Source organism: Lepidochelys kempii, chromosome 10 (genome assembly GCF_965140265.1).
Source record: "Lepidochelys kempii isolate rLepKem1 chromosome 10, rLepKem1.hap2, whole genome shotgun sequence".
In the NCBI taxonomy this organism is placed as follows: Eukaryota; Metazoa; Chordata; order Testudines; family Cheloniidae; genus Lepidochelys; species Lepidochelys kempii.
Window position 1 is genome coordinate 36,036,633 of NC_133265.1, and position 6,121 is coordinate 36,042,753.

Below are 6,121 nucleotides of genomic sequence, written 5' to 3' on the forward strand. Positions count from 1 at the left end.
AGTATGGAAAGCTACAGCTCCTAAGCAAATAGACAGAACCTTCCTGACTCCCTTGAGGAGCCTTCCTCAGCAAACACTTGTCACCTCTGGCCCAGAGGCAGGGGAATCTCACTGTGGCAATGACAGCTGCTAGTGCAAATAGGCCAGGCCGGTGGAGCATGAACCTTGGAACATTTCGTGCAAATAATCATAATAATTTTTTTTAAATAGATTCTGTGCTGTGGATTCCCTTTTTTAATGCATTTAGCAAAAAAGGCTTAAGGTCCCCAGTGAGTAAGGGACAAACAGGAAGGCTCTAAAAGGATGAGAGCAGGCATATGTTATTATTGTTTATGATTTGCATTGGTCTGGGACCCCATTGTGCTAGGTGCTGTGCACACCCAGGACACACAGAAAGCTGAGCCCCCAGGTGGACACAGACAAATGGGGGAGACACAAGGAAAGCAGGAGACAGCGTGGTGGGCTATGGCCTGAGCAAACTAGCAGTCCAGCTGTTAAAAGTAACTGTTTAATGGTTAAGATGGAGGGCCTTGCACAGCTCCTCCCTGCAAGGAGCTCAGAACAGCTTACCAAACAAGCATGCTTTTATTGGGAAACTGAGGCACAGATGAATTAAGTGACTTGCTAAAGATCAGTTTGGGAGTCAGTGGCAGGAAGAGAACCCAGGAGTTCTGGATTTCAGTCTGCCGCTTTACCCCTCAGTTCCACCTTCCCCTATCTGTCAAGCCCTGGCAACAGGTGATGCCATCACTGACCCCTAGAGCTGAGCAGGGCGGGTAGGAACATTATACCTTGGTGGTGTTGCTATCAGCAGCTGTGGCACGGGAACCTACAATCCCTAACTCTATATGGGCCCCAAATCTGCTTGCACTGACTTCCCACAGCCAGGGCTCCCACTGGCTGGGTGCAGTATTGTGCCTGTGATGGGGTTCCCGGGGTGCAACCTGGGACTGTGGGACCACTGTACTATCTTGGGCTGTCTCTCACAATGCTTTGCTAGTGACAAGCAGCAAACCCCTCCAGGCCCTGTTATCACTTAGCACAACAGCATGTGGAGCCCCTCACCCAGCTAGGTTGTGTGAATGCTCCCAGAGCCACTCACGAATCACACTGGGAAAGGCAGCAGCCAGATTCCCCCAGCTCCCAGAACTGTACCTCAGGAATATACCATCTTGCACTGCTCAAGATGAGCAGTGCAAATGTATTAATTGGTTCATCTCTTCATCAATGGAAAGTGGATATACACCAACTTTTGCAAATCTGAGCAGATTTACCACATGCTCTGTACAAACTCACTGGTAAAGCAAAACAGTAAAAAAAATGTATTGACTACAAAAGATAGATTTTAAGAGATTATAAGTCACAGGCAAAAAGTCAGGGTAGTTACCAAAAGAAAATAAAAAATAGGCATGCAGTTTCAACTCTCAACCCTATTAGACTGGGCAACATCTATTAAGCAGTTTTTCTCACCCCACTGGATATTGCAATCCTTAATATACAGGTTTTTCCCTTAAACCTGGGCCTGTCTCCTCTGTTGGAGTCTTCAGTCTTCTTCTGAGTGTCTTTGTTGCTTGCAGCATAGATTGGGGAAGGAGAAAGGTGAAGCATGGGCCCCCTGTGTTCTGTTTTATACCCTCAGTCCATGTGCTTGGAGAATACAAGTCCAGGCATGTCTGGTGGGCATTGCTGAGTCCCCAGCAAGGTTGAGCAATTCCCCTGGAGTGGCGTTATGCAGGTAAGTCATTGAATTGTAGCTCCCTTGCTGGACAATGACTGGTGATGTCTGCTGTTCAGATTACCTCCCTTTTCATTGTCTCTGGAGAGCTAGTATCTGGGTGGCTCCCAAACCCACAGAATATTTTAATGACAACCATACAACCCAATTCTCATAACTTCATACGCATTAATGATATACATATTTAGATAGAAAAATGACTTTCAGCAGATCATAACCTTCCCCTGATAGCTCACATGGCCTGCTTTATATGCAATATCACAATTATATATAAATGAGGAATATGGGGGTTACAAGATGCTCCCCCAAGGTATAGTATGTCACAGTGCCCTTAGTGAGGAAAATCAGCAGAGATGTTTTTAACTCTATGTCGTGTTAGGGCCTGCCTCTGGGGGAGCAGAGTGCCTCCTGGGAGATACCAAATGTGTTCAACTTCCATTACAGCGCAGAGCGGGGCGTGGCCTGGAGGAGCAGAGATGTAGAATACACAGGATCAGGGCCACAGACTAACTCTTTGCTGTTCCACTCTCACTTTGCCAGCTCTGTTATATCATCGATTTGGTCTGACGTCTCCTTGGTGCATTTCTGGTGGGGAAGGTTTGTAATCCCCAGCAGTCTCCGGCCTGTTTCTGGCCTTCTTCTTGGTGTCTGGCTCAAGAGAACACACTGAGCTCTCACTGAGCCATGTTCCTAATGTGATGGTATTTCATATGCCCAGGTGCCAACTTCTCATTCTTCTTTATTGATCCCTTTGCATTATGGACTAGCCTGGGACCTCCAAAGGCTACCCTGGACAAAGCTGCCCTCCCCCCGGCCGTCCACCGCCCCAATGGGGATTGAGTGCTGGGTGTGATGTGGTAAGCGGCTACCTTCTGTACTTTGCAACAGTTGGCAATGTACCATCTAAACACACACAGAGCAATGGGTACTGTCTATTTTAGCCATCAGCATGGGGCTGTTTCTTCCCCACTCTTGTGGTGTGTTGGGGAGGCACCCCCGGGTGTCCGGGCATCAAATTAAACCAACAATTCCTAACAAGATGGATGAAAACTCACCACCTCCCTCCCCAAAAAACAAATGGAGTCAGCCCGCTTGCACCTTCTCCCTGCCGCGACGGCCTGGTGGAGCAAGCTTTGTAGGGAGTTTTGTCCAACCCCACCCTGCCTCCAGCCCCTACCCAGATGCTCCAGTTTTTCCGTAGCTATGTACTTACCTGGCCTCTTTGCTGTAGGGTCTGAGCACCTCACACTCATTAGTGGATTTTAGCCGGGCAACACCTGTGAGGGTGATAAGGCAGTGAGGCACAGATAGACCAACACTCAGATCCTTAGAATTATTTCGGCATTTGATTCCCATTGATTTTAATGCCTAGATACCTTTGAGGCTCTGGGCCAAGGAGACTTGCCCCAAGTCATCCAGCTTGTCTATGGGCATGTCCAGGGCCGGATTAACCTTTTGTGGGCCTGGTGCCAAACATATTTGTGGGCCCCCATGGGGGCAAAGGAGTATGGTGTGGGGAGGTCAGTCCTCAAAGTACAGGGCCAGCCAGGGGCAATGGGGCATAGCATGGTGGGGCTGGCCCCACTCCACCCAGCCCAGTGCAAGGGCACTGTATACAAACTGGCAGTTGCCAGACACACACTGGCCTGCCCAGCTCTGTGCTGCCAGTATGCCCCTTCCCGTTGGGGGTGGGCCCATGCCGTGCCACACAGCCCCGACTTCCTATGCCCAGCGGCCCCCGGAACTGCTATGCCCAGCAGCCCCCCACACAGACCTCCACCACAAATGCACAGTGGCCTGCACACCACCACCCCTGCCCAGCACACCCCCATACACAGCCACACCACTACTGCCCTTGCACTTCCCCACAGCCCACCACCACCCCACTCAGACCCCCCACTGCCCAGCATCCCAATACACAGACCTCCCCCACCGAACCCAAAGAGACCCCGCACTGGCCAGCAGCCCCACACACACCTCCAGAGACCCACTGCCTCACACCCTGCTCCCTGGCCACACTCACCGGGCCTGCTGGAACGGGACGGTGTCTGCCAGGCTGAGCTGGCAGTGCAGCCGGGGCCGGTCCAGTGCTAGGGCGGGGAATCACTCCGGCCTCTCGGGAGTGGCACGATTAGCCAGGTCAGGGTCTGCCCTGGCCCTGGCTGGACTCCCTCAGGACCCACTTGCCTGGAGATAGGGTGACCATACGTCCACGTTTGGCCAGGACAGTTCCCTTTTTAAGCTCTGTCCCAGCCATCCTGACTTTTTGACAAAAACGGCCATTTATCCCGTTTGCTCTTGCCAGCTGATCAGTTGGCAAGAGCAAATGAACAAATGCCCAGTTTACCAAAAAAGTCCGGTGCGCACCCCTAGCGGGGCATGGAGGAATGTGCAGGGGTGGTGGTGACACGAGGTGTCAGGCAGCAGGGCTTGGGGGGTCAGCCCCAGCCCCAGGTAGAATGGAGCTTGGGGGCGGTTCTAATTTATTTTTCCACAGACCACCTGAAAATCACTAGGGGTCTCGGCGGACCACTTAGTGATCTTTCCCAATATTGTGTCTACTATTAGCTAATGATTGTAAAGCGCTTTGGATAAGAAATATGTAAAAAAACATTGGGGTGTGGGGCCTGGCCAGGACTTCGGGTGACGGAGGGGGCTCAGGATTGGGGCAGGAAGTTGGCATGTGGAGTGCTTACCTGGGCAGCTCCCATTTGGTGTGAGGGGTGCAGGTGGGAATGTGGGGCAGGGGCTGCAGGTGGGGGGGTGCAGGTGTCAGGGAGGGCAGGGGGCTGGGGGCTTGTGAGGGGGGGTGCAGGAGTCAGAGCTGGGGGTGCAGGGTCTGGGAGGGAGTTAGGGTGCAGGAGCGGGCTGGGGGTTGGGGTGCAGGGTCTGGCCAGGAGGTAGGATGCAGGAGGGGGCTCAGGGTGGGGGCAGGAGATTGGGGTGTGGAGCGCTTACCTGGGGCAGCTCCTGTTTGGTGCGAGGGGTGCAGGTGGGAATGTGGGGAGGGGTGCAGGAGCTCCCGTTTGGTGCTCAGGGTGGGGGTGGGGATATGGGGGGGTGCAGGAGTCAGGGTATGGGGCTGGGGGCTGGGGTTGTGGGGGTGTTCCCTGCCCTGAGAGCAGGCCAGGACGGGGCCCCTTTGGAGCCTGGGCCCGGTGCCATGACACCATTGTAAACCCAGTACTGGGTATGGCACAGCAGGGAGCTGAACCCAGCTCTCCCAGGTCAATGTCTTATGGACTAGAGCGTCCTGCCTACCCGGTCAGGGGAGCATTAGTAAGAGAATCTCAGTTAGAAGGACATTGAATGTGTTCAATACAGAGACCTTGATCCTCCCCAGCAGTACATGCTGTCTTACAGCGCCTCACTGCCCTTGCTGGCGTCAAACACCGCTCCCGAGCTCATCCCTCCACCCCTGAGCCTGTCGAGTGAATCCAAGTGTCTTTCACCCAGCTCTTGACCTTCCTGGCCAGGAGCTGCACTGAACACATGAGCCCGAGGGGCAGGAGCGACGGGGCTGGAGGACTCCAGAGGTTGCATGTCGCCCCAGCTGCATGCTCCGTCAGGGCAAGGGGAAACCCCGGCAGCTCCTCATTCTGCGCTTCAGAACACAAGATCTCATGTGAAATAAAGGCAGGAATACGCACATACTCGTGTGTTGCCAGAGATGCTGGGCTTTGGCTAGCTGAGAAAGGGCTTGGCTTCCCCTTTGTCCTACCCAGACCGACAGGGGCATATAGGGCACCTCCTTCTATATTACAACCTCCCATTCCCATTGGCAGTGGCTTAGGCAATGGGAGTTAGGCACTTAACACCTTTGAGGATCTGGGTCAGCGACTTGAGGTGAGAGCTGGTCCGAATCCTGATCTTTGGCAGCCCCCTCCCTTTATTCCAATCGGTCTCTGCTTCTCTGTGTACCCATGCACCCTGCCCTACAGGGCAGCTCTGGGCTGCGCTGCCAGCCTTAATTGCAGCCAGAAAGGGTGGTGGCTGCCGTGCTGCACATGCCAGTCACTCACAGCCATCCCAGGGCACAGGGAAATGAACCTTCCCCTGGAGAGAGGTTCAGTGCAGCCGTGCTCCCAGAGTCCCAGCCCTCACTGGCTAGAGAAGCAGAAATGCCCAAGGTCACCCTGGATGTCCTGTGAGGCAAAGGCAGGCCACACCTGATGAAAAGTCCAATGACTAAAGCATCTTCTTGTCAAGTCTGAACTGGAAACTGCCTTTAAACCGGATCTGATCTGGGGCACAAGAAATGCTGGATGGCATGTGGGGGCCTTGTGTTCCCCTGGATAACCTTTTCCAGCAGTGGGACGGGGGAGACATCATCTAGTAGTTAGAACAAGAGCGTGGAAGTTTAGGAGACCTGGTTCCCAGCTCTGC